Here is a 22422-nt window from a genome sequence, read left to right on the forward strand (position 1 = left end):
ACCAGGGAGGCCCTATTGACAGTTTTTTAGACATATTATTCACATACTATAAAATTCATTCTTTTAAAGTGTATATTTCAGTGGTTTTTTAGTATGCTCACAAGGTGGTGCAACTATCAACACCATCTACTTTAGAACATCTTTATTGCCCTCAAAAGAAACCCAAACCCATTAGCAATTGCTCCTATTTTCTCTTCCCCCCAGCTGTCTCTTCATTAGCTGTTTCTAATCTGTAATCTTCCTAATAAAATTTTAATTGTAAGTATAGCTTTCCTGAATTCTGTGAGGCATTCCAGTGAATTATTGGACTTAAGGGGGTCATGGAAAGCCCTGAATTTATAGCCAGTTGGTCAGAAGTATGGGTGGCCTGGGACCTCCAAAGTGGATCTGACATCTGAAGTAAGGACAGTCCTGTGGGAGTCGTGCCCTTTACCTTGTGGGGTCTGCACTAACCCTGGATGGCCAAGATTGAATCTCAGAATATCCACTTGGGGTTGAAAGGCAACAAGCTTCTTTTTGTGTGCTTTTTGACCATCTGTAGACATTTGTCTCCCTTCTCCTTGGGGTATTTGTTGCAAGACCCCCAGTGGATGCCTGAAACCTTGGATAGAACCAAACCCTATATATACTATGTTTTTCCTGTACATACATAGTTATGATAAAGTTTCATTTACAAATCAGGCACTGTAAGAGATTAACAACAATAATAACAAAATAGAACAATTATAACAATATACTGTAATGAAAGTTTTGTGAATGTGGTCTCTCTCTCTCTCAAACTTAATGCCTTTTTTCGTATTAACTAAGCACTTATCATGCACTGTGACCTCAACTTTTGCAGTTTGAGGTGCAACAGCAAAGCTAGCACAGATTTCTTTTTCCTTCTTCACAATTTCAAGGATAGAAGATTTGTTCTTACCCTAGATCTTAGCCACCTCAGCATACAATTCTTTTTCTTTCCTTATTAAGCCAAGAACTTTCGCCTTTTCACTTAAAGGAAGCACTTTACAGCTTCTCTTTGGCATTTCCTAATTGTCAGCATCACTACTCTTGCACTTTGGGGCCATTATTAAGTAAAATAAGAGTTGCTTGAACACAAGCACTTCGATAAACTACAGTCAATCTGATAACTGAGAAGGCTACTAAGTCTAAGTGACTAATGGGCAGGATACATTGGACTCAGGGATGATCCCAGGTGGGATGAAGCAGGACAGAGCAAGATTTCATCACACTATTCTGAATGGCATGTAATTTAAAACTTATGAATTGTTTATTTCTAGAATTTTCCATTTAATATTTTTGACCACAGTTTACTACAACCATAGAAAGTGAAATCACGGGCAAAGGGGGACTACCTATCTTTTTTGGAGAAAAATCTATTCAAGTCTTTTGCCCATTTTTAATTGGGTTATTATTATTTTTTTTTACTGTTGAGTTTTAAGAGTTTATTAAATAATATATTCTGAATATCAGATGAATCAGATATATAATTTGCAAATATTTTGTTCCATTCTGTGTGTTTTCTTTTCACTTTCTCGATGGTGTCCTTCGAAGTTTTTAATTGTGATGAATTCTCATCTATCTATTTTTTATTTTGGCATATCTTAGAAACCATTGCCTAACTCAAGGTCACAAAAATTTACACTATACTTTCTTCTAAGAGTTCTGTAGTTTTAGGTCATATTTTTTGAGCTATGATCCATTTTCAGTTAATTTTGGTGTATTGTGTGAGGTAGCGGTCCAGTTTTATTGCTTTGCACGTGGATATCTAGTTGTTCCTAGTCTATTGATTTTAAACATCTCGTAACTATCCACCTAACATTATTTCTAGTAGATTTAATAGATTTCTCTTTTTTTTCAAGTAATAATACCATGTTCAAATGATAACTTTGCTTTTTCCTTGACAGTATTTGTACTTATTATTTTGTCTTCTCAGATATTTTTTAAAACATGATGATCACATCATCTTCATATTTTTCTTCATTTTAAAGGGAATGTTTCTGCAGAAACAGACTCACAGACATAGAGAACAGACTTATGGTTGCCAAGCAAGAGGAGGATGGGGAGGGATGGATTGGGAGTTTGGGATTAGTAGATGCAAACTATTATATATAGGATGGATAAACAACAAGGTCCTACTGTATAGCACAGGGAACTATATTCAATAACTTGTGATAAACCATAATGGAAAAGAATATGAAAAAAGAATGTATATATATGTATAACTGAACCACTTTGCTGTACAGCAGAAATTAACACAACATTGTAAATCATGTATACTTTAATAAATTTTTTTTTAAAGGGAATGTTTCTAGAGTTTTGCCACCACTGAGTATGGCACTTTAGAGTAATAAATGCTTTCCAGTATCTGCTACCACATCTATATTTTGCTGCTACTGATATAAGATGAGGAGATATGATTTTGCTGTAAAACCTCTTTAAATTATGTTTTAAGAATATATTGTTATAATTTCTACTAGATGGAGTCTCCTTTAACAATTTTTTTTTTGCTATAACTTTTGGTTAAAACAATTTTGTATTTTTGTCTTGAAGGTAACATTTATTGAGACTTGACTGTGTACCAGGCACTGTGCTATGGGTTTACACACAAGACTTGTTTAATCTTCACAACTACCCTGTGAAGTAGAGACCATCATATCTTCTATTTGCAGATGGGAAAAAAATGACGCCCAGAGAGCTTACCCAGTGTGTCCAAGGACACTCAGCTGGAATGTAACATAATTGAGATTTCTACCTGGCTATCTGCTGTCTGACCATGGGGACTTCATTCTTTTTCTCCTTAATTGAGGTATAATTGACATATAACATTATATTAGTTTCAGGTGTACAGCATAATGATTTGCTATATGTATATATTGTACTGATCACCACTGTAATTCTAGTTAACATCCATCACCACACATAGTTACGAAATTCTTTCCTTGTGACAAGAATTTTGAAGATCTGTTCTCTTAGGAGCTTTCAAATATGCAATACAGTCACCATGCTATTAACTAACCATCACCATGCTATCTATTACCTCTTCAGGACTTATTTATTTTATAATGGAAGTTTGTACCTTTTGACCACCTTCACCCATTTTGCCCACCCCCCAGTACCCACTTCTGGCAGAAACCAGTCTGTCCTCTGTATCTATTAGTTCTTTTTTTTTTTTTTTTTTTAGATTCCACATATAAGTGAGATCATACAATATTTGTCTAACAACCATTTTGGGGAAATATTTTCCTAAAACAATATTTATCAAGAGCAGTTTATTATTCTAATTAGAAAAAATAAGTTCATCATAAAGGATATGATGTTTTTGACTACATAAGGAGAGAATTAATTTCTTTTAATCTGAAATAGTTTTACTGTAAAAGTAAATCAATTAATGAACTAGAATAGATAATTCACAAATACTGTATAGATTTCAAAAGGTAGAAAATAATATATAGAGTGGAATAAAACCTCCTTTTCACCCCTGTTTCCTAGCTACCACATTCTTCTCCCTGCAAGCAACTACTATATTCTATAAAAGAGCAGGATTTTTAAAAATAAAAGCAATACATACCTATATAATACATATACATATACACACATATAAAATATATGCAAAATATATCAAATGTTTACACAAGAAAAACAATGCACTGAGCAGTCCTAGGGAATGAGATGGAATGCAAAGACTTGATAAAGAATCTGTTCACAAAAAAGAGAGAGAAGTAGCTGAGAAAACTCTTTGATATTTTTCCAATATTGTCAGTTACCAGTTTACTTAAACTCCAAATCCATTTTCTCACCAAATTACAGGAAAGGATAAATCTAGAATCTACGCCACATTAACTGCATTAAATATAAATGTCTACCACCTCAGCTTTTCCTACCTCAGATGGCAAATAAGATAGGAACCATGCATTCCCAAGAGGCAACAAAGATCCAGAGCGCAAAATGACAAATCAAATTTCCAAAATGTGCTAAACCTCTTCACTTACATGGAAGAAGCCTAAATAAAGCAAAATCATGGCACAAAAATAACTTAGCCTCGAATAATTTTGTATTAGGTTGTAAACAAGTCTGAATAGTCATTTGGAACCATGGTGTGTAAAGAGGGAGAGCTGTTTGTTAGGTGCAGGCAGCACCTTTAGTCTAGCCTGCATGATGTAGTCCGGCCTCTGGATTGATAAAGCTTGAGGCAGTGGAGGGAGATGGGGAGGGCAGCAGTGGGGGCTGGGAGGCAGAAGGGGTGGGGGAGGTGCTGATTCAAGCAAACCAACTCACAGAAGACTGATTTATAAACAGAAATGCCATCTGTTCATTAACCATATAGACCACAAGAAGACCAAGTGGACCATTGTTACTTCACAGCATCACTCTCCAGTCAAAGTTTCCCGAGGTCTTCCCTGTCTCTCCATCTCTTAGCGTGGGCATTTCTGTGGGCGGCTGGGAGGTAATAGTAATATACTGTGGCCGTCACCTGCACAGGTTCTGAGTCCCATGGCCTTAGTTTCAATCCAGGTCTGGCCCTTTGCCAGCCGTATAACCTCAAGTGGTTATTTAACTTCTCTCTTCCTGTGAAAATGGGAATGATAACAGTACCTACTTCAGCAAGTCATTGTAAAGATTAAGTGAACTAATTCATGTTGAACATTTAGCACTGTGCCTAGTACATGTAGAACACTCCAAAAATGTTAGCCATTAGTATTAAGGCTACTCCTATCTACTTCTCTTAATCTGTAGTTGTTTCTGCTCGCAGAGAACAAACTATTTTTAACTCTTTGCCCAAATTAAGGAAGGGGAAAGAGGAAGTTAAATGAGAGACCAGCTTGACTCGATGAAGTCTGAGATGAATTCAGTGTTTCAAAGAAATGCAGTTGTATTGCTTTCAAATTTGAATTACAACCCTAAATAACACGGAGAATAAGGACGTAAATAAGGTAATTTTTTTTGCCTTTCTTTTATTTATTTATTTTAATCGAAGTATAACTGATTTATGATGTTGTGTTAGTTTCAGGTATATGGCAAAGTGTTTCAGTTATACATACATATGTATCTATTTTTTTTTCAGATTCTTTTCCCTTATAGGTTATTGAAGTAAAGTTTTAAAAGGTGAAATAAGTAAAAAAGAGGGAACTTAATGTAACAATGCAGTGTGTAGTAAACAAGTATTTCTGGAGGGTCCAGTATGTACCCAGCTAGTCTTTCTCTTTTTAGCCTTCCCTTTCTTAAATCGATTTGCAACACAGTAGCCAAAGTAATCTTTTAAGGACTTAAGTCAGACCATGTCACTTTCTGTTCAAAATCTTCCAAAGGCTCCCCACCTCATTCAGAGTAAAAGGCAACATCTTCACAATGCCCTCCAAGGCCTTATATAATCTGCTGACCCCAACCCTACTTAACTTAAGTAGGGTTGAGTAGGGTTAACCCTACTCAAGGGGTTAACTTACGACTTAACCCCTTCACACCCTCTGGCCTACTCACTCTGAACAGGCCACACGGGACTCTTTGCCGTCCCTTAACTATACCAGGTACTCCTGCCTCGGGGCCTTTGCACTGGTAGTTCCTTCTGCATGGAGTCCTCTTCTTCAAAGTCACGTTTCCTTTACGACATTACAAAAACACCACCTTTCCCGACCCTCCTACTTAAAACTGTAACTTCTTCCCCATCCCCACCACTGTCTAATCGCCTTCCCTGCTCTGTTTTCTTTATAGTGTTTCTCTATATATTTATTGCTGTATTTTGTTTATAATCTATCGCACTCGCTTTCCCTTTGATATAAATTCCACAGGACAGGGATTTTTGTATATTTTGTTTATTGCTACATCATTAATCCTTAACTTAGTGATAGCACTATTAGCTGAATGGATAAATGGTCATCTCATATGTCATCTCATATCTTTTGGTGAAGGTCTGGTTTTCATAATAATATATCACTAAAAGATAGCCATTCTGATAATTAAGTATTTTTCTATTCAACAATTGCTGTTTCCTGAAATTAAAAATGGACTGAAGGTATCTTTAAGCTCTTGAAGCTGGAATTTGAAAAACACTGTTTATTTTAAAGTGTGGATGTCCTTTAAAAGCATCTTATGTAAGATTGAAATTCAGAGGAAGAAGCTATTTTTAACTTCTTACTCAATATGAATGACACATATCACTTCTGAATTAAAAGAAATTATGAATTTTCACATAAATTTAAGTTGGCCTTTTCTAATTTTAGTATCAATTCTCCAACCCTTAAATATGATTTTTAGATTTGTCCAAATGGTGCATGACAGCAGAAGTGTGGGCCTGGATGTCCCTGCTTCTGCTTTGCTGGAGATAAGGCCTGCCTACTGAATTTCTGGTTTCCATTACAGCTGATGACATGAAAGAAATGCTTGTAAGAACAAATGTTTGATTCCAGGCTGTAGCCTAATTTAATAGTGTACTTGAAAAAGAAAAGTTGATGATTCATTCCAAAACCCCTGGGGAGGGAGGGGTGATTGTAAGCAAATTGGAAAGGGGCAAGAAAACCTAATATGAAACCATTGCAGCAATCTTCAACAACAACCAAAAAAGTCTTGTCTAAACTTGATCAAATGCTGGTTTTTTTTCCAGAATGATTTTAACTGAGGAAAGGATGTTTGATTCAAAACCCTTTTCCCGGGCTTCCCTGGTGGCGCAGTGGTTGAGAGTCCGCCTGCCGATGCAGGGGACATGGGTTCGTGCCCCGGTCCGGGAAGATCCCACATGCCGCGGAGCGGCTGGGCTCGTGAGCCATGGCCACTGAGCCTGCGCGTCCGGAGCCTGGGCTCTGCAACGGGAGAGGCCAAAACAGTGAGAGGCCCGCCTACCGCAAAAAAAAAAAAAAAAAAAAACAAAACCCTTTTCCCTCTGCTCTGATTTGGGGAGGGGGAGGTGGTAACCGTATTAACTTTTGATAATTTCAGATAATATGAAGTATTTGGATGTAAGATTACCCTGAGGTTTTCATAATTGTGGTTTTTCTCAAACCGTTACATGCGATTGTGATGTTTTTATGGGCCAGAACCCTAGGCAAATTTTTATGGAAGAAGGAAGAGACATTTTTTAAAAATAGAAACCAAGACTGAAGACACATCGGACATCTAAGTAGGTGGAGTAGACAGCTGCCATGGGCGAGACCCCAAAACCCCTCCCACCGCTTGCTTGTTGATGCCTGAAACTTTGAAAACCAGGAATTCATTTTCCTGGATCAAGACTTCATCTATGAAAATACACACATCCCTACTCAAGATCACATGATGAACTCTCTGGGCCTTATTTACACTGATGATAACGTCCTCACTGATTCCAGATCCAACAGGCTTTTCCAACTGGGTGGAGAGAAAGCAAAGGGATCCTGGCTCTTTGGAGATGAGGCTGAATGTGTGATGGTGGGGAGGGGGCAGCGCCTCCCTTGGAGGAAAACATGGAAGATCACCAAGAGGTGAAGAAGCACAGAAGAGGGATTTAGAGACTTTTCCCTCTGTGGGAACCATTTTTAGCCATCCTTCCTTCCCTGAATACCAGAGGAAGGGAAGGTCGATATGGGGACATGGTGTGAAGAAATCAGGGACACTTGAGTCTCCGGAAACCTCACCACCGCCAGGATTATCACAGCAGTTAATCCTTCAGTATGAGCCCAGACGACTTGCTTACCTTAAATGATCATTTTAAAAGGTACTCTATAAAATACTTCTCACGTGGGGGAATTCACCTCTCCCACAGTTTGTTTTCATTGTTTTATTTATTTACTTATTTATTTTTTGGCAGGGCCACACAGCATGTGGGATCTTAGTTCCTCAACCAGGGTTGGCACCCGTGCCCCCTCCAGTGGAAGCGCAGAGTCTTAACCACTGGACCTCCAGGGAAGTCCCTCTCCCACTGTTTTTTAAAGGAGTAAAATAGATGCTGCTGTGTAAAAATGACCCCAGGCTTGCGGTCACCTGTCTGGCTTTTCCAATTAGTGTTACTGGCTACATGGTCACCACTGAGATAACAGTGATTTTCTATTTTCATTTCTCACCATTTAACTTAGTTATTTCCTTTCATGTAACTTTCAGAACAATTTAGTACCTAGGAAGGGTCAGAAGGAGATTTTATAAAATTTGGCTTATTATGTCATTTTCATTTTTATTAACTTTTTTATTGAAGTAGAGTTCATCTACAGTATTAATTAGTTTCAGGTGTACGGCATAGTGATTCTGTATTTCTGCAGATTATACCCCATTACAAATTATTACAAGATCATGTCCATAAGTCCCTGTGCTATGCAATATATCCTTGTTGCTTATCTATTTTATACACAGTAGTTTTTTGTTTTGTTTTGTGTTTTTGCGGTACGCGGGCCTCTCACTGTTGTGGCCTCTCCCGTTGTGGAGCACAGGCTCCGGACACGCAGGCTCAGCGGCCATGGCTCACGGGCCTAGCCGCTCCACGGCATGTGGGATCTTCCTGGGCTGGGGCACGAACCCGTGTCTCCTGCATCGGCAGGCGGACTCTCAACCACTGCGCCACCAGGGAAGCCCTATACACAGTAGTTTTTATCTGTTAATCCCATACTCCAAATTTGTCCCTCTCTCCCTCTCCTCCCCTTTGGTAACCACAAGTTTGTTTTCTATGTCTGTGAGTCTGCTTCTGTTTTGCTCTTATGCCCTTTTGAAGTCATAATTTGTACTGTGGTACAAGTCTTTGCTTCTTAAAGCTATGGCACGACTGTTCAAAAAGAGTCCTCTCATCGTGGAAAGATTCCCAGGTTTCTTCATCATCATTAGTTTCTTACCACACATTGCACACATATTACATAGCAGATCCTGGGCTGGGTGCTGAGGCCACAGAGCTGCAATCCACCTTCTTGACTTCTGTTTACTTTACTTAGACTAGTCAGCAGAGGAGACAGACAAATCACCATCTGCTAAGAACACAACAGAAGTTTGCACAGGGGCTGGGGAAGTTTCCTCGCCCATCCTGGAATGTCAGGAAAGTTTTCTGTGGGTAGGTAATGTCTGAGCTGAGAGTTTTAAGGATATGAATGATGGTAGGAATTAAGCAGGTGAAGAAGTGGTGGAGGAGTGTTCCAGGAAGAGGGAACAGCATAGCAAAGAAAGAGTGGAGAGAAAATTCTACCTTCCTATCTGTCTTCGCCTCTCTAGGGCGAGGCCGAATTCTTACTCATCACTGCATCTCTGGTGTTTGTCTGGCATGTCATAAGTATTCATGAATATTTGTTGAACTTAAATGAACTGAACTGCAAAGTCTTTATTGCTGGCAATAGGATTGTGGCCAAAATAGAAGTTCCTGTTCTCGGGGTGCATATGTTCTAGACAGGCATTACTATGAGTTAACATTTACTAAGCATTTCCTACCTGCCAAGTACTGTCCAAAAGCTTTATGTATTCACTCATGCAATCTTCATAAAAGACTTTAAATAGGTATAATAATATTATCCCAATGTTACTGTTGAGGACGCAGAGAAGTTAAGAAACTTGTCCAAGCTTCCCCAGCTTGTGGGTGGTGGAGCTGGAATTCAAAGCTGTTAGATCATGGCTTCCAGAGTGAGTCTTAACCTCTACAGTTAGCATTTCAAGAATTTTTAAATGCCTTTTCAGTCTTCTTTTTGGAAAACGAAATAAAAAGAAATTCTAAATGTCCATTCTCCTTCCATCCCTTTGCTCTTTATTGACCGAAGACTTAATTATTTGGCATAAACCTGTAAGAATAGTGGACATTTTGAAAAGCGAGAGTAGGGTTAAAATGAAAGGTAATATGGTCTTTAAAAAAAAAAGTAAAGAGAAAACAATGGTCATATCAGATATCAAAATGCATTTAGAATTATAGTGATTAAAATATAGGCATGGTGACTATAGTTAATAATGCTCTACTGTACATTCAAAAGTTGCTAAGAGAGTAGATCTTAAAGGTTCTCATCACAAGAAAAAGAATTTGGGCCTTCCCTGGTGCCTCCAATGCAGAGGGTGTGGGTTCGATCCCTGGTCAGGGAACTAAGATCCCACATGCCACAGGGCAACTAAGCCCATGCGCCACAACTACTGAGCCTGAGTGCCGCAAACTACAGAGCCCACGTGCCACAACTAGAGAAGAAAACCCACTCTCCGCAACTAGAGAGGAGCCCACGTGCTGCAGCTAAAACCATCCCGCCTGCCCCGCATGCTGCAACAAAGACCTGACGCAGCCAAAAATAAAGATAGATAAATAAATAAATAAAAATCAATATTAAAAAAAAACAAAACCTCTTGAATGCCATATTAACTTGCCTAATTCTGAGAAAGAAGTTCCAGAATGGAAGTCCCTCATAGTCCTCTACCAAACTTGTCCTGATATTTTAAAATTATAAATTTAATATAAAAGTTATCAGTTAAAAATAGATTAAGTAAAATAAATTTAGGTAACTTTACTACCCAATGGCCATATTCCTCCCACTTAAGGACTCTAAGCTGAGCATTACGTTATTTAGAAAGTTATCCTAACAAGGAAAGACAACTGCTGGCTGCCTTATGAAGGACAGATTGGAAAGGGACAAAGCTGGAGTCAGGAGAACAGTCCAGGTTGGAGATGATGGAGCAGTAATTGAGGAACTGGAGAGAAAGAGACAAATTCAAGAGATTTTAAAAAGTCTTGATAGGATTTTACTAAGTGAGAATAGAAAACAAAAAGAGAGGATTTGAATGAAGGAGCTGAGGATCAGACTCAGATATCTGGCTTGTGTGCTTGGGTGGATCATGGTATCATCAGACAAAATAAGAGCCCAGGAGGAGCAGGTATTGGGGAGTGGGCGGGGGGGAAGATGAGGACTTTGAATTGGGACATGTTGAATTTGATGTGTCTGTGTGACCCACAAGTAGAAATGTCCATTAGGGAGTTACTGTCCTAGGGCCCAGAAGAGCTCTGGGATGCCTGGGATATCTAGGCAGAAAATTTAGGGAACTATCAGATTGTAGGTGGAATTGGAAGTATGAGTTGGTCAGGATCACCAAGGGAGAGTGTGAATGAATTGAAGAGGAAGGGTGAGGATGGAGCCCTGGAGAATATAAGCATTTAAAGGGTTAGGAGCTGTAGACCGAGAAGAAATCGTCAGAGGTAAGCAGGAGACCAGGAGAAAGTGATGTCCCAGTTACCAAAGAAGAAGAGGGGACTTCAGAAAGAAATGTGGTCAATGGTCAATGACACAGAGACAGCGTGTATATCAAAGACTAAGAATTTTATATTGGATTGGGTGATACAGATGTCACATCTGCTGTCTGCGGGGGTAGCTTCCCAATTCAAGTGGGGTTGGAAGCCAGATTGAAGTGGGTAAAGTAGTGAACCAGAGGGTAGTAAAGAGGCAGTGATGGTTCCATAGACTGATCTTTGCAGAAGGTTGTCTGTGAATGGAAAGAGAGTTTGTGTAGAAGATAGAAGGCCTTTTTTTTCTCCTTAAAAAGAAAAGGCTTGAGCTTGTTCATAGGCTAAGGGAAGAAAGCAGTAGGGAGGGAGAGATTGAGGATACAGCATAAAACGGATACATGAAAAGACCAAAACATTAAAGGAGATAAGAAAAGTTGGTATCCTGAGCAGCTTTGAGTAAGTGGTTAAATACTCTCTCAAATGAGATGGAAGGAGGGAAGGACAGGTGTAAATGAAGATAAATCTGTAGTTGGGTAGAAGGGCAAGAGGTTGAGGGAGTTCCCATCTGATGATGATTTCTGGGGAGGGGTCATGAGGAGAGTGGTAAAGATTTAGAAACACTGTTTAGAAATTTAGGTTTGAGGTGGCTGTTTAAAGACACATAGGATGACTGCACAGCAGTGCAGAGGATTTGTCTGTGGTTGGAGGTCACAAACTTATAGCTGCGCTGGTTTGCAATGGATAATACTGATTGCCTAGTTACAGGGGCACGTAAGATCAGACTGGAATTCCAACCAGGTTGATCCAGGCAGTGGAGTTCTAGTCTTTAAAGGCTCTAGGTAAGGCGGACAATTGTCTAAGGTCACATAACTAATAGGAGCGGAGCTAGATTTGAACATAAACTTGACGAGCTCGAGAACCTTAGCTGAACTGGGAGCCTAGCGTGCTGAGTAGGTCAACTATATTGACAGGGAAACTGCCTAGGTCAATGACAGACCTTGGAATGAAGACAGAGCCTAAGATCCAGATGCCAAAGTTCTTGATGAATGTGGCGTGGTGAAACACTTAATGAATATCTACTGTATGACTGTTGAGTTAGGCTTTCAACAATCAAACATCACTTTGATTCTATCATGTTAAAGTTTCTTTAAAGGATTATTTTTGTTTTGCAAATTAAAATATATCTATAGAGAAGCTAGGGGGAGACATAATTTAAAAATGCAATGGAATGTGAATGAAAAGAACGGGATGCCACTACACACCTATTAGAATGGCCACAATCCAAAACACTGACAACACCAAGAGCTGGCAAAGATGTGGAGCAACGGGAACTCTTATACATTGCTGGTGGAAATGCCAAATGGTACAGCCACTTTTGGAAGACAGTTTGGCAGTTTCTTATAAAAATAAACATACTCTTACCATACGATCCAGTAATTGGCTCCTTGGTATTTACCCAAAGGAGCTGAAAACTTATGTCCACACAAAAACCTGAATGGGGGTGTTTATAGCAGCTTTACTTATAATTGCCAAAACTTGGAAGCAACCAAGGTGTCCTTCAGTAGGTGAATGGATAACTAAACTGTGGTACATCCAGACAAGGGAATCTTATTCAGTGCTAAAAAGAAATGAACTATCAAGTCATGAAAAAAATATGGAGGGATCTTAAGTGCACATTACTGAGAAGACAACATACTATATGATCCCAACTATATAACATTCTGGAAAAGGCAAAACTATGGAGACGGTGGAAGGATCAGTGGTTGTCAAGGGCTGGTGGGGGGGGTATACGTGAGAGAGGAAAAGATGAATAGGTGGAGCACAAAGGACTTTTAAGCCAGTGAAAATAGTCTGTATGACACTATAATGATGGATACATGTCATTAGACATTTGTCCAAACCCACAGAATGTACAACATCAAGAATGAGCCTTAAGGTAAACTACAGACTTTGGGTGATTATGATGTGTCAGTGTGGGCTCATCAGTTGTAACAAATGTTCCACTCTGGTGGAGGATGTTGATAATGTGGGAGGCTCTGCATGTGTGGGGTAGGGGGTATGTGGGAAATCACTGTACCTTCCTCTGAATTTTGCTGTGAACCTAAAATTGCTCTAAAAGGTAAAGTATTTAAAAAACTTAACTGGATCCCCTACCATTTTGAAAACTAATGTTTTCCTCTTTACATACAACCCCATGGATGTACGGGATTGGGAGTAAGGGTGGTAGAAAATGAATAAAGCAGGCAGCAAACTGTGAATGAAGAGGCTTGGGGTAGAATATAAGCTTGGGGAAATATGCAAAGATAGATGCAAGTTTTTAAGTGTTTCTTTCCTTACATGTAGCCATTTTATTCAATGGAGAATGAGGTAGAGAAACTTCTCCAAAGCTTTTGATAAAAGTCTGCACACACCTCCCACGTGGTAGTAGGTTAAAAGCAAAGTGCGACTAGGATGGTAGGTTGCCACAGTTGATGATGTCAGATGGTAGGTAATCCAGGCCACTTTCCTATGTGGATGAGACAAATTACATGCACAGAGAATGTGATAGTTTTCCAGGGTCAGCTGGGTAACCAGACAGTATTGCCAGAAAGCTAGGCCTTTTTGGCCAATGATAGTTGTTCCAGGGCAGATTATAGTTTCTCCCACTGTGCATGGAGTCACTTTAGAAAAAATAGAACCACACCTTCCCATGTCTCCCACATCTCACCATACCTGACCACACCTGACCACACCTCCCCATGTCTCCCCACATCTCACCATACCTGACCACACCTCACCACGCCTCCCCGCACCTCATCTCATAATAGCTCACTACCCTCACCTCTCCCCACACCACCAGGAGAAGGCTGCCTCATGCTGAGATGGGCACTTGGAAGTGAGTTCATCAGCACTCAGGCAAGCTGTGGAGCCAACAGGCAGGAAGAGAATGGAAGCAACCCCAGTAACAGCAGTCAAATGCGGGCACAGAGTACACCCTTATAGGAAAAGATGCAGGACAAAGTGTATGCCAGAGGGAGGGACCAAAAAGCAGGATGGATAAAACAGGAAAGGAAGGGGAGGGGAAAATAAAAAAACAAAGTGAATTTGTAAAAAAACCTTTACCCTAAGGTCAGGAACACCTTGGTGCTAGTGGCAGGAACTGACACCCTGCCTCTCTAGGTGGGTGTTTACGTTCTCTTAAGGCACCAGCCAAGAAGGATAGACTTACTGCAAGTACTGCAATGGCTTTTTTTTTTTTGCGGTACATGGGCCTCTCACTGCTGTGGCCTCTCCCGTTGCGGAGCACAGGCTCCGGACGCGCAGGCTCAGCGGCCATGGTTCACGGGCCCAGCCGCTCTGCGGCATGTGGGATCTTCCCGGACCGGGGCACGAACCCGTGTCCCCTGCATCGGCAGGCGGACTCTCAACCACTGTGCCACCAGGGAAGCCCCTGCAATGGCTTTAATGATACCTACGTCAAAGAAGGAATCTAAGAGGATAAAATGAAAAACAAAGGACTTGGGACTTTAAGTAGTGGAGACATATATTTTAACTAGTTGGATATATTTCATTTAATAAGTTGGTTATAATTCTTTCCCTATTATATTTATTAAGTTGTTTTTAAGGAGTCCCTTTTCCTTTTAAAACTTTTCCACTTAAGAGTACTAACACAGGGCTTCCCTGGTGGCGCACTGGTTGAGAGTCCGCCTGCCAATGCAGGGGATACGGGTTCGTGCCCCGGTATGGGAAGATCCCACATGCCGCGGAGTGCTTGGGCCCGTGAGCCATGGCCGCTGAGCCTGCGCGTCCGGAGCCTGTGCTCCGCAACGGGAGAGGCCACAACAGTGAGAGAGGCCCACGTACCACACACACACACACACACACACACACAAAAGAATACTAACACATTGTTGCTTGATTCTGAAATATCTGACTGCGGATGGATTCTACAAACCCTCCTTGCAATCATTGATCTGGTTCCAGATGGAGAGATGACTGAGTGGATTTACCTGTGCTCCTGGAAACCTGGGCAGAGAGAATGGAATGAAAGCTGCTGAATTAAACTCAGAATAGGGATGATTTATAAGAGTATCTTCTGTTGTGGAATAGATACGTGGGGGGAAATCTATTTTGTGTTGTCAAACAAATTAGTAATTGAAACTGATTCCTGGTCATTGATTTTTGATTCCATGTTCTTTTCAGTTGATATTAGTTATAATTTTTAGAAGAACAATCAAGGTTGAGTGCTTACTGTGACAGTTATCTTAGACTTTTAGAGAGATGTTACTTTGGAAATCTAGTCGAGATTTCCTTTAAAAGCAACCCTTTTAAAGGAAGTCGAGATAGGGGACTCCCTGTGGTGGCAGGAACAGGACCAAAACCTGGGCATCCTGATTTCATTATATCAACATTTGATGCTGCTGCGGCTGGGTCCCCCCCCACCCAAAACAGGCTCTGAGACAGATCTGCATGAAAGAAATATATTGGGAAATATATTGGGCAGTGCCCTGGGGACTAGCACAGAGTAGGGCAGAGGGAGGAGTGACTTAAAATGCACTTAAAATGCAAAGGTAAGTGGTTCCCCAGGTTGTCTGGAGCTGGGATGGTCCTTCTGAGTTATCCTGCCTCAAGGCCAGGGCCTGGAGCCTCTAATACTTGCTCTCTAATCAACCAGTCATTGGATAAATGCTGTGCTCAGGGAGGGAGCATGACCTTGGGGGGTTGGCAGTCTTTGGCTGAGGGCAATTCTGGAAGAAGTACTTTGCTCAAGGCTGGGGGTCACCATCACTCCCAGAATCTGAGGAATACACTGAAGAAGAGAACACCCCAGCCCTCACCATCAAACCCAACACTAGCTTGGTAAAGATGCTTTCACATACGTCCACTTGACTTCCGCCACTGGTCAACAAGACCCCTATTGATAGATCCCTGATTTAAATCGGGCTCAAAAGAAGCATAACATGGATCATACTGCTATGACCCCATCAGGAACTCAATAATATGTACTGATAGACAAAAATCAAAGAAATTAATTATCATATTAACTGCAGTTTGAAGAGGGCAACATATAATGACATTTTTCTTTTTTCCTGCATGAAAGCTATACTTTGAAATTAGGAAAGTAGTTTATCATATTAAATACATCATAATCTTATTATTAGAAAATCTCTTTGCTTTTTGATTGGCTGTTAACCTACATGATTTGGTGGGGAGTGGAAAAAAGAAAAGAAATTAGAAACCAACATGTTATGTTCAGATAAAAGAGCCTGAGGGTGAGCCTGAAGATATAACTTTCATGAAAGCCTTCCCTGTTGTTCTAATTAATTGCACAGAAGCCTGAGAGGGAAGACCCTGCGAATTTCTAAGTTAGCCTGATATCCTTTTTCATTTGGATTACCAAGGGTGATAAGTGAATAAATCAATATCCCCGAAGCATACACTTAAAAACGCTAAATTTTTTATCTCCTTAATAGTTTCTTTTTTCATTAAGAAATAGGATTAAAGAATATCTGCACATTTAAAGTAGGATGAAGACTTGAAGTCAGAAAGCTATAAAATGAAAATATAAGACATGCTTGTCACATTAAAAATGTGGGTTTGTATTGAATAACTCAGGTGTTTTTCTCCCATCTGGAAGATCATTTGGGCCAAAGCTCTGCTTCGTGTACATATATACCACTGTCTGTGGGCACAAGATAACTTTGATCTAAGGAAAAGAGATCTCCAGGTTTTAAATAGGGCTCCAAACCAGAAGCAACCTTCAAGAATAACAGTAACGGGGCTTCCCTGGTGGCGCAGTGGTTGAGAGTCCGCCTGCCGATGCAGGGGACACGGGTTCGTGCCCCGGTCCGGGACGATCCCACATGCCGCAGAGCGGCTGGGCCCTTGAGCCATGGCCGCTGGGCCTGCGCGTCCGGAGTCTGTGCTCCGCAGAGGGGGAGGCCACAACAGTGAGAGGCCCGCGTAACACACACACCAAAAAAAAAAAGAATAACAGTAACAACAGAAGAATCCAAACATCTCAAATAGCATTGAAAACTGTAATGAAAGGCTTTTTGTGTCACGGAAGCATCCCGTTGGCAGGCCCAGCTGCAGCTGTTGGGGAACATTCTAAAATGGCAGATGTGACAAAGTGTGGTGGTACCCCTTTTCCAGAGGGCAGGACACCTTGTCTTAGTTACAGGCTCAGGGTGAATGGGGTACTGCTTAAATCTGCTTAAATCATGACTTCTCAAAATGCCAACCGATCAACTAGTTGAAGCTTCAGCTGAGTTTTCATTTTTAAGGATGTTATATACAGAAAAAAAAATTATGTGGATACGTTGAGTCAGAGCTCAAGACAATTTTCATAGAATTTTATAATTTTTTTTTTCTTTCATGGATAGTTTGCTAAACAATTTGTGATGCAAAGAAAAGGCAGTGCCTTCCCAAGCAGCACTATGAGGCTGGGGAGAACACGATTACCTGGAGGGACCTTTGCTGGAATTCCAGAACCAGTGGAATTTCAGAAGTAGAATACCATTGTTAGCGTGTGCTCTAGCAATGCTGAAATTAGGCAAATAAATACCCTTACCCCATGTTCCCAAACCACCACCTTTACCCTCATCGTGAAGTCACATTCAGAATTTTCTTGCTTCCATTCTCTTGAATGAGAGTTGCCTTCACCCTAATCCTCAATGTCTTTCCTTTATCACAAGCATGTCCACATAAAAACAGAACTATTCATGATTTGTTATCTCACAGTCAAAGGAACCACATGATTATCTTGTCTACAAGTTATTATGGTGTCATGTAGACAGATGGAGCATGCTCAGATTCCCTTTCCTGCCCCCCGCAAAAAAAAAACCAAAATCCTTTAAAAATAAATAAGAAACCTTTTAAAAAAAGAATTCTGCCAGGGGACTGTCTACTTGGCTCTGTTACTTTGGAAACCTAGACCTTGATTCAAATTTATTGCCCACCTTGGCCAGGTATGTGTGTAGTGTGTATATATATAAAACAATACCAGAGGCGTTTGAGGGGTTTGTTAACTTGGAACTTTATAAAGACCACAGCAAGTTTTGTTGACAGTGAAATTATTTCTCTGGAATTAGAACAATTTTGTATGGAAATAGATAATTTGCTTTGTATCAATGCTTTTTTTCCCCAGAACAAATTAAAAGGTTTCTGATATCATTCTCCAGATCTTTTTAGTGAGATCTCTTAGGATGACTTTTTTTTTTTTCAAGTTTGCTTGCCAAACCTCACATATGTGGTGAAAACCTTCAATCAACAGCATCTTCAACAGCTCTCAAGTTGTGCAGGGACCTGACCACAGGTCTCTATACCAGCCTCCTTCCTCTGCCTACCACAGTCTGGGGACTCTTCCTGGTCTCCACTTTTATTGTAATCTGGTTCTTGCTCTCTGTCCACCACTTTGAATCTGATACCTGAAACTGCCCTTTCTCCCCAAGTTCACTATTGTCTGAGTCAGAGACTTTATTTCCTTTTTTCTGTCCCCCACTGCTAAGGTTCCTGCTCCCACACCCAGCTCTTTATCTCTATACTCTAATCAAAGTCATACTGGATTCTCCACTTGCAAGAAAGATATTCTCTTAGGTTGTGGGTTAATGACCAGTGTATTGCATGCCTTTTGATAGTGGGAAGCTATGATTCACATATCTCATGGTGCTCTGGTCTGGGCGGGTCTCAACTACTGTCTATATCATTAAACCTTGGCCAATACTGAGAAAAAAGGTTTTCAAGAACCCTGTAGAGGAGTGTATGGACCACATCCCGTTAGCCAAAGGATCTCTGTGCAAAGCAATGTGACATAAATTTAGGGGTAGAAGAGACTGTCTCCCTACTGAGTCAATAAAAGATTTTCCAGGGTGTCCCAAGAGGGAGTACTTTCTTACTCTGTTTGCCCTTATAGTCATAGTTGACTTCTCCGGGGGGTGGGGGGCCTTTATCCACAAAGACCTCTGTATGTATCAATACATCAGACAAGATGCTAATTTATCCTGACGCAGCCCACCTTAACAATCCTGATATCTACTATTTCATTTTATTTGTTTCTCTACCTGTTTAGGGGATGCTGTTTAAATTCATCCAAGTCCAGACTTTCCTGGTGGCGCAGTGGTTAAGAATCCGCCTGCCAATGCAGGGAACACGGGTTCAAGCCCTGGTCCGGGTAGATCCCACATGCTGCGGAGCAGCTAAGCCCGTGCGCCACAACTACTGAGCCTGCACTCCAGAGCCCGTGAGCCACAACTACTGAGACCGTGAGCCACAACTACTGAAGCCCGTGTGCCTAGAGCCCATGCTCTGCAACAAGAGAAGCCACTGCAATGAGAAGCCCACGCACCGCAACGAGAAGCCCACGCACCACAACAAGGAGTAGCCCCCCGCTCGCTGCAAGTAGAGAAAGCCCACGCACAGCAATGAAGACCCAACACAGCCAAAAATATATAAGTAAATTAATTAATTTTAAAAGAAAGAGCAAAGGAACTTAAAAAAAAATTCATCCAAGTCCACATTTACCCATATACTATCCCTTCTCCACAGAATATTGAATAGCATATTTGAAGAGCATTTCTTTACTTCTGTCTGGTACATCTACTGCCCCACCACAAAATTCACATACGATTCCATCTGCCACCTTATTCCATCAAAGCTGTGGCTTCGACTCCTGCCACTTTCCTACATGCTCAGCTCTGAGCTCCTGCACATAAACTAGGACAAAAAATTTGCTCCATTATTCTGCACACTGTTCCTCACACCCATCTAGTCTGTCCTCTGTTGAAGACCCTTTACTTTTTGCCCAGTTCTTGCTTTCCATCGACCTCCTTGAACTTGACTATCAAACTGTTTCTTGCTTCCCACATCTGACCTCACCCAGGACTTCCTTCACCTTTGCTCTGTGTCCCATGGCTCCAGGGGGAAACCTATCTTGATGCATTTAATGCTTTAGACCGAACTACTCATTCCCTTTGCAAATGCTATTTCTTCTGTCTAGAACACTCTCCTTGTCATTGTTTTCCTGGAGAATATGAGTATATGTAACCTCCTACCCCAACCATATTACTGCCCATTTTGAGCTAACTCTATACCTTGAAATTACTTCTAGTGGTTACCACACTACATAAAAATTATTTGTTTATATGTCTGCTTCTCCACTGTACTTGGTTTTCTTGACATCAGGACCTTTGTCATTTCCGATCCCCAATTTCTTGCGTAGTGCTTAGAACATAATAGGCCTTCATTCATTTACTCATTCTTTTTTTTTTAACTATTTTTAAAAATTAATTAATTAATTTGATTGCGCCAGGTCTTAGTTGCAGCAGGCGGGCTCCTTAGTTGTAGCATGCAAACTCATAGTTGAAGCATGCATGTGGGGTCTAGTTCCCTGACCAGGGATGGAAGCCGGGTCCCCTGTATCAGGAGGGCGGAGTCCTAACAACTGCTCCACGGGGAAGTCCCCATTTACTCATTCTTAAGGCAAATATTAATTGAGTTGAGGACCTATTGTGTTCCTCCTCTCACGGAGCATAGAGCAAAGTGGAAGCAGCAAGAGCTGTTTGTTATGTAAATCAAATTGCATTACAACTTGACTTGCTCACCTTTCTTTTCATTTTGTGATCAATCACTGCTCTTCAAAACAGCCCTGATGGAGTCTTAATTTGAATTCTGTGGGTTTTGATTCCTGTGTTTGCTTTGACTCTTCCCTTTCTTTAAAAAAAATTCCAAATGGTCAGTGACAGGCATTTTCCTGTGTACCTGAGGACAGTGATTCAGTCATTTTATCTCAACTTTTGCTTTTTAGCTCTGAAAAACCTATTTGGTCATAATCATCCAGGATTTCTTTTTAAATTACTTTTAAAAAAATGAAGTAAATTACGATTCAGGCATATAGTCATTTTTCCTGTGAATTTGGTTTTTATGTTTTTTAAAAAAGTTGCTCTTGGCAGAGCTGGTTTAGGAGGCAGTCACTGTGTTGTGGTTTTGGGGGAAAAGGGCCTATAGGTTCAAGCACAGTTCAGTGCGCCTAGCCACAGCCTCCTCTCTCTTCCCCAGCCTTCAATTTTACTATTACAGCTACCCTGGATTTAGTCCATTAAGACAGCCACTGTGAAATGCCTGGTTCCTCTGATGGGAAAGAAACTGGCCAAGTCTGTTTAGACTCTGATGACAATACCAAGAATTGTTTTATCATAGTTTCTAATCAGGAGGCAAAAGGGGTTGTCTGGGCCTGAGGGAGGGGTGAGTGGAGAGGGGTAATTGTAAATGGGCCTGAGGGCGATGGAAACAATTGAAGTTGTTCAATTATTGGAGTGATGGAAACAATTGAAAACTGACTTATGGTTATGGTTGCACAACTTGGTAATTTACCAAAAAAAAAAAAAAATTGAATTTTACACTTGAAATGGGTGAATTATATGACACATAAAATATGCATCAATAAAGATATATTAAAAAGCAAGAGGTACAGCCATGTATTTAATATGCTACCATTTAAAGGAAAAAGCAGGAAACCAAAAGAAGGGCAAAAGAGGCTGAATCTTTTTTTCTTATTATAGATTGTTAATTGATTATTTGCATGAACAGCTTCAGGTATTGAAACAGTGTTCTCTCTACAGCATTTGTTTCCTATCTAAATTACACTATTGAAAATTATACATTTCAAACTTTCATTATGAAAATTTCAAACATATAAAAATATTTGAGAATAGTATAATAAGCCTACCCATGTACTTATTTCTCAGCTTTAGTAATTATCAATACTGCCAATCTTGTTTCATTTATTCCCCCACCAACATTTTTCCTGGAATAGTTTAAAGCAAATCCCAGATAACATTTTTAACGATAAATTCTTCCATGTATCTACCTAATATATAAGGACTTAAAAATACATACCTAAGAAACCTGATTACCCCTAATAAAATGATTTTTTAAATGTTGTATAATAAAAAGTCAATGTTCAAATTCCCCTATTGTGATGACGCTTTCTCACAGAGAGAAATCCTGATCGAAGCAAGGTCCATCTATTGCATTCAATTTATATGGTCGTAAGTATTTTTTGTTTGTTTATTCCATAATAGTTCCTTGCCTTCCATTTAACCCCGTATCCTTGACTTAGTAAAAGTTTAAAATTCTAAAACAAATTCCAAACATCATAATTCCCCAACAAAGTCTAATTTTCAGTTTATGTTAAAATATACCTAATGTTTTTCAAAATGTCTTTTGCAGCATATTTGTGCAAACCAGAACCCAGTTAACACCCACACATATTTCAGGTATGAATTGTCTCTTTTAAGTCTTTTTGATTTAGCAGTTCT

General features: G+C 40.2%; 1 long non-coding RNA gene across 2 annotated transcripts in view; it reads left to right on the forward strand.

The window, feature by feature from the left end:
- The window catches only part of LOC309792427, a 49371-nt gene extending 27430 nt beyond the window's left edge, over positions 1–21941 (forward strand). Inside the window, exon 4 of one of the 2 annotated variants that reach the window (XR_014291712.1) lies at positions 19176–21941. This is a non-coding gene — a long non-coding RNA (uncharacterized lncRNA). Of the gene's footprint in view, positions 1–2672; positions 2903–19175 lie in introns of those variants that run through there. The other variant, XR_014291713.1, reaches the window with a different exon arrangement.
- The last annotated feature ends 481 nt before the right edge of the window (positions 21942–22422 follow it).

Source organism: Mesoplodon mirus (assembly GCF_964341445.2).
Source record: "Mesoplodon mirus genome assembly, chromosome: 17".
Taxonomy (NCBI): Eukaryota; Metazoa; Chordata; class Mammalia; order Artiodactyla; family Ziphiidae; genus Mesoplodon; species Mesoplodon mirus.